Raw genomic sequence first — 12,484 nt, forward strand, 5'->3', positions numbered from 1 at the left:
TGATTTGGTGCACCACTGATAGAAGATCTTCCATGTGGCATTATATATGCGGCTCAAAGAAGGACACCGAGCTGTTTGAATAGTGTTGATCACCTTGGTTGATAAATTTTCCGTCCTTAGATGTCTCCGTTCAATCTCCAAACGGCTAGGTGTAGCCATTGAGGGTCCAGGTGTTGGATTGGTCCCTGGGTGAGCAGAATCCTGTGCGGTGGAATTTTCCACGGTTCTTCTGTGGACAGGCCTCTGAGATCCGCGAATCACGGCCTCCTGGGCCAATATGGTGCCACCAAGATCAGTTCCGCTTTCTCGTCCAGCAGCTTTTAGACCACTTTGGGTATGAGTGGGAGAGGAGGGAAAGCATAGAGGAGTCCCCTGGGCCACCAGCAATGGAGGGAGTTGCTGTTCTCCACTCCCTGTGATGGGTATCTTGAAATGAATCTCGGGAGCTGCGAGTTTTGGGGAGATCTATAACTGGCAGACAAAATTTCTGCACCGCCTCTTGAAACAGGTTCGGGTGCAGGTGCCACTCTGACTGGTCGACAGTGGCCCTGCTTAGCCAGTCTGCCTGTGTGTTTGTTAGCCCGAAAATATGCTCTGCTCTGATGGAGGCCAAGTTCCTTGCTGCCCAAAGACACAGTCTCTCTGCTTCCCACATGAGATGTTTTGAGTGGGTACCCCCCTGTCTGTTTATATGTGCTTTTGTTGTGGCGTTGTCTGTTAGTATGAGGATGTTTCTTCTTCAAATATGTGGGAAGAAACTGCAAAGGGCAAGATGGACTGCCCTGAGCTCCAACCAATTTATGCTGTTCGATTGCTCAGCTGCTGACCAACACCCTTGAGCCGAGAGGGACTGGAAATGTGCTCCCCATCCAAACAGGCTGGCATCCGTGGTGATGGTGAGTCTGTGGGGCTCTTTCAGTGGGCAGCCCTTGTTGATGGCTGGAACCAGTGTAGCGAGAGCCGGACTTTTGTAGGAACTAATACTCAGGTCCTAGAATTGCTTTGTTCCGATCTTTGGTACGGAAGCAGGTACCATTGGAGCGATCTAGTGTGGAAGCGGGCCCAAGGAACAATAGAAATACAGGAGATCATTTTTCCCAGTAATTTAGAGGAAGAGCTATAGGAAGAGGGTCCTGATAAGTTGAACTAAGTTCTTAATGCTCTCCTGTCCCTCAGGGGATAGAAACACTCTTCCTACGACTGTGTCTATCATTGAACCTAGGTGAGTTAAGTGGGTTGAAGGAGACAAATGACTTTTTGCCCAATTAATGGAAAAACCATGGTGTTGGAGGGTCTGCAATGTAATTTGAGTATCCAATTCTGCTTGCCTGGATGAGGAAGACAAGATCAAAATGTCATCCAGGCAGCACTGGAGCCTCACTGGAGTGCTCCTAAGGTGTGTGGCTAGAGCTGCCAGAATCTTTGTAAAAGTCCTTGGGGCAGATGACAACCCAAAGGGCAGGGCGATGTATTCAAAATGTTGGTTGTTATAGCAGAATCTGAGAAATTTGGTGTGTGACGGTCTAATTGATATGTGAAAGTAGGCCTCTGTTAAATCGATGGAAGTCAGAAAATCACCCTTTCTTATGCTAAGCAGAATGGATTGTAACATACTCATTTTAAATTTGCGATAGAGTACAGTTGAGACGTTTTAAATCTAGGATAGCCCTCCATCCCCCTGAACTCTTGGGGACTACGAAAAGTAGTGAGTAGAACACCTGTCCTTGTTGATCCTGGGCTTCTGGTTGGATGGCCTTAATTTCCAGTAAGTGGTTGATCACTGTCTCCGTCATGTTCCTTTTAACAGGATCCCAGGAGATAGGACAGTTCATGAAAAAGTTCAGGGGTGTGGAGAACTCTAGAGCCAGGCCAAATCTGATAGTGTCGCGAACCCAGGAATCCGATGTGGAAGAGTCTCATCGGTCTGCAAAGGTTATAGTATCTGTTCACTTGAAAAATTGTGTTGTCAGATACAAGTGATCAAATCCATATACGCACAGTTCCAGCTAACTACTTTATTGTATTCTGCTTATAGTACAAGAAACTCCCAAGCTGCTTGCCTTCCATTGGGAATAGACAGATAAAATTCCATGGAAGTTAGAGGGGAGGGGTTCTTGTGGCTGGATTTCTGTGGCTGTATAGTGATTCAAAACTAATTTCCCACCTGATCCATCCTCCATGACTGGCTGGGCAATTCCCAACATCTCTCATGAATAACTACTTAATTATCACCTTTATGGTTTTCAAAACAACACTGTAATAACTGGAACAGTATCCAAACTTTTGTACCTCTAATACGAACTATTTATCTTATATAAATAATAAACATGCAGTCAAACAATAAATATGCATTCAAATTTGTACAAGATCCCATGTTTAGGAATTCATTAAAATTTACAAATTGATCAGAGATGACTCAATTTTGGCATGTGATTATTGCTTACAGAAGAAAACTATTTTTCCATGCTAATTATTTTGTCAAATCTCATATAAAATCTGCAGGTATACATGATTATTTATTATCAAGTCAGTAAAATTAAGGTCCAGATTACTTAGTTCGGACTAAGGTATTAGTTCCTAGAGATGAATTCACTAATTGCCGAATCTTCAAAATCGATCCATACAACAAGGTTACTTTCTAATTAGTGAACCTGCTATGCTTATTATAAAATTATTTCAAATTGAAAGCTACTATTGAAAGCTACCAGATTGTGCAAAGAAATATGCACGTTTTTCCCAATTAATAAAACACAATTTTACTCATAACAAAATCAAAGGAAAACAAGTGCAGTCCTGGTTTTAGAAATGTATCTTTGTGTTTTCACATAAAATAAAATACAATCATAACTATGCTTGAAATATTGTACACTGCATCAGATTGCATGCTATCTTCTATGCTCAGAAAAAAATATTATCCTTTAATTTGTATGAAAGTTTGTAGCTAAACTATTATATTGGAGTCACAACCTATAAGAGACACAAAATATGGTTTTACTTTGATTTCAATAACTAGATAGTCCTCAACTTACAATCACAATTGAGCCCAAACTTTCTGTTGCTAAGCGAGATACTTGTTAAGTGAATTTTGCCCCATTTTATGACCTTTTTTTGCCATAGTTGTTAGTTAGTAGTATATTTGTTAAGTGAATATGGCTTCCCCATTGACTTTGCTTGTCAGAAGGTTGCAAAAGGTAATCACATGATCCTGGGACACAGCAAATGTCATAAATACGAGCCAGTTTTCAAGTGTCTGAATTTTAATCATGTAACCATGGAGATGCTGCAATGGTCATAAATGTGAAAAGCAGTGATAAGTCATTTTTCTCAGTGCCGTTGTAACTTTGAATAGCCATTAAATAAACTGTTGTTAGCCAAGGATTACCTCTATGTGCCCTAAATAATTTAAATGCAGAAAGTACAATGTTATAATGAACAGAAAATGGTTTACATGTAGAAACTCAGTGTTCATTTCCTGACACAATCACTTAAGAGTCATTAGATTAGAAATTAGCCCGAAATTTTGGCAAACCATAGAATATATGAATATGTACAGTAGTACTATATGTACTTACAATATACTATATGTACCTACTTTAAAGTGACTCCCTATATTCTGCAAGAGAAGAAACTAAACAAACTTTGAGCAAACATGATTCTTACTGATCCTAGCCACTTACACCTTCTTATTAAGAATAAATGGTATCTTCTTCTATTTGAAGAAATAGTATGGCATGTGTAAACCATCTTGGTTCTATCTCAGTTCTTAAAATCAAGAACTCCTTCCACTGAAAATGTCAGTAAGAATGAAATTGAATCTTGCACATCTGCCAAAACTGTTCTCAATTACAGCAATATTATTGAAAGATACAACACACTGTGATTGCCCAGCTCCTAATATGCCTCCAATTTACTGGGGTTATGAAATGTGTTAATATGATGTAAGGATAGATAGAATACATCCTTTGTATATAGAAACCCTCAGGTTCTATATCTGGTGTCTAAACTCTCAAACATTAATTGGGATTAGAAACGAACATTCACTAAATCAAATGTTCTATGTTCTGATTAATAAGGGCAAGAAAAAGATTAAGGTGATACCCAAAAAACCCAATGCACTTTTGTTTTCAAATGTATATCTTATAATTAGGTATTTTAAAGCAGTTAGCTTTTTTCTTTTTGCTGTCCTGTCTAAGAAGGTAGACCAGATTGCAACTCAATTCTGTTTAAAAAAACAGCCTCCAAGTCTCATTATCAACATAACCATCTATTTTTACCCCAGGCATTTTTAATAGATATGAAAACCGTCTGTCCTGACAGTCATTGTTGGCAATAACTGGGTTACCTGAATCAACCATCTAACTCTATAAGATAGTATCCCCTATTGCACAGAGTACAGTAATTGTATGTCAGGATCTTTGATTAAGAACAATATTTTCCAAATCAGTCGATGAACAGAAAACATGAAACTCACAAAGCAAATTTTCATGTAGCTTGTGCACATGTGGTATTATCAAGACAGTTGGGATTAAAAGTAGATCTTGGAGTTTACTGTAGACAGAGCTTAGAAGTGTAAGATTATTTTAAGACTATCATATATAGATGACTTGTATCAGAGAAAAGTTGGGAAGCAACCAAAGCACAGCCTAACAGGCACAAATATTCATTGCAATCTCCTATTAAAGGTACATGATATTGTAGTTAGCATGGCACGATTTCTAAAAACACATCTCATATCTATGTTTCTGTTTCTGCCCTATTCTTAATATATTGAGAAGAAACATGTTTTAAGCAGGTTTTATACCTTCAGTTTATTTTGACTAAATCCAAATGAAACATTTCAGTTTAAACATTTTGAAAGGATCATTATTTATTATCATGCTGACAGGTAATAATAAATATAAAGAAAATGAATTAGCCATGAAATTATATTGTTCTGTATTTAGCTTAGATCCTATCTCCTCTAAATAAATATCAAAGTGTAGGGTATGAACAAGAATGCAAAGATCATGCAATATGGTAACTGACAGAATTCTTCAGCAACAAGACAAATGCAGTTTTATAACATGGGCTGTATCTGTTACACCAATACTTTCTAACAGAGAAACTTGTACAAGAAGATTCCCCAAAAAGCCAAACAAGTCCATTTTTGTTCATTACTTGTCAGTTTCAAGGTTCTGTTCCTCCCTAAGTTGATGTTGCAAGTTGGAAAAAAAATTAGAGAAAAATATTCATGTCTATCTCAGCTTTTCCCAATTTAGCAACCTATATTACAAATTCAATTCTAACTAAGAATGGATAATGATGGGTCTTATAGTTCAACACTTCTTAAGTGCCCCAGTACATTAAAATAAACTATGCAGTTAAAATTGAAGGCAATATTTTAAACTTCAGAATGGAACAGTTACACCTTCTTAAATCCATTTTATATACCATATGTGCAAATTTGAAATAAAAATAAAACATTCTAAATCAAAGTTAGTTTACTAAAACATTTCTCATTCTTTTATACAATATGGCTTTTAAAATAATCATCCTACCACTTTAAGTGTTCAGAAAGAAAGAGGGAGTAATGTGATGTTCATTTGTTTATTTTAAATATTCATATGGTAAAAAGTAACACAATGAAACAGAAATCTAATAAACCAAACTTAAAATTGACACATTCAATAAATAATTTCAGTGGAGAAAAGTAATCAACTGTATGCACACATAGACACATAATCAGCCACAATCCAGCAGGGATATTGAAACAGAGTCATATTGTTTTATGTAACTATTAACTTAGCAATACAGGATGTTCTGTGTCCTATCTCATGTGTAAAGGTACTTTTCCTGAAAACAACTGGCAAATAAACTAATGGTTACAATAGAAAACTCTGTGTTTGCATCAACTGAATAACACTAAGTTCTCACCATTTACTTGTACCAGATCAAAATATTATCCACACATTTCTTCCATGTGGTCTTAACAATAACCAGACGTTGCCCAAGGATATGAGACATTCTACTGCTGAAGACCAAGAATGAAATTATTACAAATAGGCAAAAGAAAAAAGAAAAGATTGCATCATCTACATACCTACTTTACACTGACACAACTGACAACAGACTCCAGGAGCAATTGTATAAAAGATAAATCCAAGAGATAGTAGGAAAAAAACAACAGAGCTTTCTGACAGAGGTAAACATAACACAAGGCCAAGATGCCGAGTTTTGTCTTTTTTTTTTTTTTTAATGCAAGAACATGTTGGATTTAAACAGGCAAACTCTCTTGCAAGTATAATTGATCGTTACATACCTTGCTATCCACTAATGCAGTATGTGGACAAAGAGGCGCAGACAAGAGTTTACAAAAGGATAACTAAGGTACAAATTATCTTGGGTGTTTCTCTTCTGAGAACTCACTTCCAGATAGTCCAGCAATGCGCCCCAGTCAGTCCCTCGATCTCGCAAGAGACAGATTCACACAAACTCATAACTTTGCCTTCTTTTCAATCCCAATTCTCTCTACCCTTTTCCCTCAAACGTAGTAAGCAGCCGAGAATCTTCCGATTCTTTTTTTTTTTTTTCCTTCCCGGGCCGATGCCATGGTTGTCTCTCTTAGGAGAGAAAAATTCGGGACGAACACTCTTATCTACCCCGCCGTGTTTCTCCTATAACGCAAGCGCGCTGCTATAAATAGGTTGCCCCAGCCTGCTGGGGGGCGAGAGGGATGCCTGCGCCGCCACCACCACCGCCACCACAAGAGTCTCATCAAAGCCAACTCCACCCCGCCGAGGCGCCTCTTGCCACCTGAAAGACTCCCTTCTCGCAGGTGTCCAGCAACGCTCCTTTTCTGGGTCAGCTTTTGCGAACTCACCTGTCTAGAGTAGCAAGAGGAGAGGCAGCAGAGAAAGCAGAGCAGCGGCGAGACTGAGTCCCAGGAGGGCCGGGGTGGTCCTGGGAGCGCTGGGTGGACCCGCCCTTCCAGCCGGTGGTATAAATAACATTATCTGGCCGAGCAGGGACATTCCTACTCAGGGACCGCTCGGCTGCCCGGCCCAGATAGCCGTGTCCCTCCGGGGGAGGGAAAGGAGAAAGGAGGAGGAGGAGGAGGAAGCGCCTGCTCTGCAATGCAGCACAGCGGCCCCCCCAGGCCAGCGCCAGCAGCGGCACCTGGCGATGCCCGGCGCAGCAACCGCCGCCACCGCTACCTGCTGCAAACGATGCCCGGCGAGCAGAGAGGCAACAACCGGGCCACACCCAGTTTAAAGCAGAGCCTGATCTCTCGAGCTCCTGCTTCGAGTAAATACTCGGGGGGCGGGGACCAAAACCCACCACGGTTTAAACTGCGAGAGCCACAGAAATAGGGGAGCGAGGGAGGTTAGGGTGGCGACGGGGGGAGGCGCGCAGGCTGTGCCCCTCACGGGCAACGCGGAGCTCTCTCCTTCACCGAGGTGGCAGGAGGATTGTGGTAGGGCGACGTGAGACTCTTGAAACCACGCCGATAGCTGCTCTACACCGGGTCGGTTGTCCGGACTAAAGCGGGGGAGGGAGAGAGGCAGAGCTTGGCACCCGCCTCTCGCACCAAGGAGCGCCGCTCCGTTAGCGGCTGACGGGAAGGTGGCCGCCCCGTAAACCCGCGCGCCTGAGCTGCCCGCCAACCCTCGTGCTGCAATGGGGAGGGGAGGGCTGGTGGTTGGGTTCGGGTTCGGGTTCCCGCGTCTTCTGGGCAGCTCGTGAAAAACCCTCTGCAAATAGCCTCGAGCTTCAGAAATAAGCCGCGTGTGACAGGGCTGCCCTTGTCCCTGCTTCACCCACCCGCCGTCCTGGGCTAGACGTCAACTGGAAAGGGTTTCGCTCTTTTATTTCCCGCTTTTTTCCTCGCGCGAAGGGAATATCTTGACGCCTCTGATTTAAACCGGGCGGCGGCGCCCTTCGTCACCAACTTGTACTTCGGCCCTTCCTTGACGTCCTTAGACGGGGAAGGGAGGGTGAAGCTGCGCTCTCATTTGCTAGATGGCCGGGCCCCCACCAGTATTTGAAGGGGAGGGGAATCGCCTTCGTTTAAAAAATCCATTTTGCTTAATCGCCTAAAAATGCAAAGCAAAGGAGAGGATAACCTCATCGTGTAGTATATAGCTCGAGTGCTGCAGGCCTACTGTAGCTGCTTTTCTGCTGAGGAAAACAGTTAGGAACACCGGAGACTATTACAGGGTGAATTCTTCACAGCGAAGGGAGGCGAGGAGCGGGGATTATTCAACGCGAAGCTGCTGCAAACGGACAGCTTTCCGGGAAAGGGAAAACGAGTCTGCTTCCTGATCCTGACGGCAGAGGGTCCAGTGTTTACAAGAACTCTATTTTTTTTTCCTGAGCCGGCAAATCTCATTCATTTGAAGAAAGTTGTTTACCTGCTATCATTTGCAAAAAGATATTGCTAGAAATCAATAGAAATGTCAATCCCCTTAGGTTAATTTTTAAGACCAATTCCTAGGGTGATAATTGAACTTAAACGGCTTCATGAGTGATATAAACGAGATTTCTATGGACAATCATTGTTTGCTCAGATACAATCTTTTTAAATCCACACTCAGGATAACTATTGGGAGAAGGACAACTCTGAAACAAATTTCCCCAAACTGCTGCCCTTTCAAGCTATTATACTGTAAATCCCATGGTGTTCTAGATTGCATCATATTGTACCAAAATAATGGGAGATTTATCTATATACAAAATAATTAATTTTTTTTCACCTGGCTCAAGATTACTATTTTCTATTACAAGATGTCATTTGGACAAAATGTTTTTCAGATTTTTTTTCACCTCTCAAGTTATTCAATACCAAAAAAACACTCAGAAGCTTTATCAGGTTTGAAATATTATGCCCTTCATATGTTGATATATTAAATATTTTTGTATAATTTTAGCAAAATGAGGTATAAATCAAATCAATAAAAATACAATGACACACAGCTCTATTTCATTTTTTCATCTACCAACAGGGAATCTTACTCTATTCTGAATTGGATGTGAATTAATAACATTATCCAGACAGGACAGAGGTATGCCTGTCTAGCAAGCAGGTGGATTTGAAATAGGATTTACACTGTTTTGGTTAAAGGAATTCTTCAACTTTCCTGTAAAAAAATCTAGTTTTCAGCATGGAAGTATTTCTAGATTCTAGTTTTTATCTGTTGGCTCAGATCTGCATGCTTGCCTTAGGACATCTACACTGCTCAAAAAAATAAAGGGAACACAAAAATAAAACATCCTAGATCTGAATGAATGAAATATTCTTATTAAATATATTGTTCATTACATAGTTGAATGTGCTGATAACAAAATCACACAAAAATTATCAATGGAAATCAAATTTAGCAACCCATGGAGGTCTGGATTTGGAGTTACACTCAAAATTAAAGTGGAAAAAAACACTACAGGCCAACTTTGATATAATGTCCTTGAAACAAGTCAAAATGAGGCTCAGTAGTGTGTGTGGCCTCCCGTGCCTGTATGACCGCCCTACAATGCCTGGGCATGCTCCTGATGAGGTGGCAGATGGTCTCCTGAGGGATCTCCTCCCACACCTGGACTAAAGCATCCCCCAACTCCTGGACAGTCTGTGGTGCAACGTGGCATTGGTGGATGGAGCGAGACATGATGTCCCAGATGTGCTCAATTGGATTCAGGTCTGGGGAATGGGCGGGCCAATCCATAGCATCAATGCCTTCGTCTTGCAGAGGAACTGCTGACACACTCCAGCCACATGAAATCTAGCATTGTCTTGCATTAGAAGGAACCCAGGGCCAACCGCACCAGCATATGGTCTCACAAGGGGTCTGAGGATCTCATCTTGGTACCTAATGGCAGTCAGGCTACCTCTGGCGAGCACATGGAGGGCTGTGCAGCCCCCTAAAGAAATGCCACCCCACACCATTACTGACCCACTGCCAAACCAATCACGCTGGAGGATGTTGCAGGCAGCAGAACATTCTCCATGGCATCTCCAGACCCTGTCACATCTGTCACATGTGCTCAGTGTGAACCTGCTTTCATCTGTGAAGAGCACAGTGGTGAATTTGCCAATCTTGGTGTTTTCTGGCAAATGCCAAACGTCCTGCACGGTGCTGGGCTGTAAGCACAACCCCCACCTGTGGAAGTCGGGTCCTCATACCACCCTCATGGAGTCTGTTTCTGACCGTTTGAGCAGCCACATGCACATTTGTGGCCCGCTGGAGGCCATTTTGCAGGGCTCTGGCAGTGCTCCTCCTGTCCCTCCTTGCACAAAGGCGGAGGTAGCAGTCCTGATGCTGGGTTGTTGCCCTTCTACGGCCTCCTCCACGTCTCCTGATGTATTGGCCTGTCTCCTGGTAGTGCCTCCATGCTCTGGACACTATGCTGACAGACAGAGCAAACCTTCTTGCCGCAGCTCGCATTGATGTGCCATCCTGGATGAGCTGCACTACCTGAGCCACTTGTGTGGGTTGTAGACTCCGTCTCATGCTACCACTAGAGCGAAAGCACCGCCAGCATTCAAAAGTGACCAAACCATCAGCCAGAAAGCATAGGAACTGAGAAGTGGTCTGTGGTCACCACCTGCAGAACCACTCCTTTATTGGGGATGTCTTGCTAACTGCCTATGCTTTCCACCTGTTTGTTGTCTATTCTATTTGCACAACAGCATGTGAAATTGATTGTAAATCAGTGTTGCTACCTAAGTGGACAGTTTGATTTCACAGAAGCGTGATTGACTTGGAGTTACATTGTGTTGTTTAAGTGTTCCCTTTATTTTTTTTGACCAGTGTATATTGGATTGCTGCAGGATGCCTTTCTTGGGCCTTTTTGGAACAGCCTTCACAAACTGCATGGGGCTTAAAATGCAGGAGCAAGAATGTTGGTGAAAGCTTGCAGGTAGAATTGCATTCTGCATGGACTGTCTTTGCTATCTGAATACTAACTGTCCCAATTTTAAGGGACCTTTTATAGCTCTATTTATTTTGTATAATATTTTGTATTAAACAACTACTGAATGGCATTGACAAACTGGGCCAACTCCAAGGCATTTGTAAACAAATCAGACACCTACATGAGGCGTTGGTTCAATCCAGGCAAAACTGAGTGGCTTTACAACTACATTGCAGTATCAAAAATGAGAACACGAGGACATGAGTGACAGTGAGCAGAGCCTCGCTGTGGGGTGAGGAATGGATGCAAGTTGGAGAGCATTCAGATGCTTCAGCAAGTATAGAACACAGCTGAACAAGTTGCTCCAATCTGTTTGACACATGTAATACTACTGTTTTTGGGGCCAAATGCTTGCCAGTGTATTTCCAGATGCAATTCAAGATTCTGGGTGTCATTTTTAAAGTCCTTAATGCATGGCATGGGACTGGGTTACCTAAGGGATGGACTTCTTCCAGATGTTTCTGCCCATCCAATCCAATCTCATGGGAATGTGAACTATCAGGGACCAGGAGATGTCTCTTCTCTGCCATAACCATCGTCCTCTGGAACATTCATTCTCTAGAGGAGCGGTCTCCAACTTTTCTGGCTTGGCGGCCTGGCGTGTTTGGGGGGGGGGAGGCGGGGGGGAACAGGGATTGTTCTGGGGACTAGTAGGTGCACATTCTCATTGCATTTGTACGAGGGTGGTCATTATTTACCACCCAAAGTCACTGGTTTGAAATGGATGGCTATTCAAATTGAATGAATAAATCAATTAATACCATTATGTATGTTTGGTAAACGTATCTGTTAAAACAACTGTCCATTTGTTCCTACTTTCCTCTTTTCTTTAGTAAGCGTTCATATCTTCTTACACAATTATCAGATTTGCTCAGAGATTTGTCAAAAGCCTTTTGCGAGGACTTTGTCAATAGATTTTGAAAAGTCCAAATATTGTTTACCAGATCATTGTTATCAATGTATTTTGTGATTCTCATTAAAAAAACCTCAGAAGCTGATTGATGGTATATGAATTACCAAGTTTTATTAAAAATAATAATTACATGGAATTTTGCAAAGTTTTCATCAGGATTCCTACTTTAATACTAACATCTGCTCCATTTTTGCTAGCAGAAATGTAGGTTCGCTTTCCTTACAATTGATATTTTTAATTTCTTCCCAATATACTTTTTGTTAATAGTTTATGGCTACAAATGCCATATGGCGGAATTCAGTGAGTAGTTATTATTATTAGTTGTAGTATTGAATCACATTTATATTTTTGCTGTACTTTAATCCAAAATGTGTGAGAAGCTAGTCTTGACTGCTTATCAACACTGAGAGTGAAAGCTACATCACATTTAGAGACTATAGTATTCCAAATAATATGCCCAGTCTTAGGGAAAAAGTTATTTTTATGTTAAGAAAGGACAGGTGGATGGTAGTGTAGAAAGTTAGCCCCTACCCCTCTCCTAGAAGAGTTAAATATTTTAGGAAATATTAAAAAAAGGCAGGATAAAATATTTTCCTTAAAAGAGAAATAAGAATCTTAAAGGAAACA

The 12,484-nt window shown here is 41.5% G+C and overlaps 1 protein-coding gene across 5 annotated transcripts in view; it reads right to left on the reverse strand.

The window, feature by feature from the left end:
• Nucleotides 1-7,114, reverse strand: part of SPTB (spectrin beta, erythrocytic) — a 127,576-nt gene extending 120,462 nt beyond the window's left edge. For 2 of the 5 annotated variants that reach the window (XM_087950446.1, XM_087950449.1), the window contains exon 1: nucleotides 6,299-6,655. The gene's annotated coding sequence lies outside the window, so the exon portion shown is untranslated. Of the gene's footprint in view, nucleotides 1-5,111; nucleotides 5,177-6,298; nucleotides 6,656-6,859 lie in introns of those variants that run through there. The other 3 variants (XM_026665619.2, XM_087950448.1, XM_087950447.1) reach the window with 3 other exon arrangements.
• Nucleotides 7,115-12,484: the final 5,370 nt, after the last annotated feature.

Source organism: Notechis scutatus, chromosome 1, assembly GCF_049901735.1.
Source record: "Notechis scutatus isolate UNSWTSFEM ecotype Mainland chromosome 1, rNotScu1.2, whole genome shotgun sequence".
Taxonomy (NCBI): Eukaryota; Metazoa; Chordata; class Lepidosauria; order Squamata; family Elapidae; genus Notechis; species Notechis scutatus.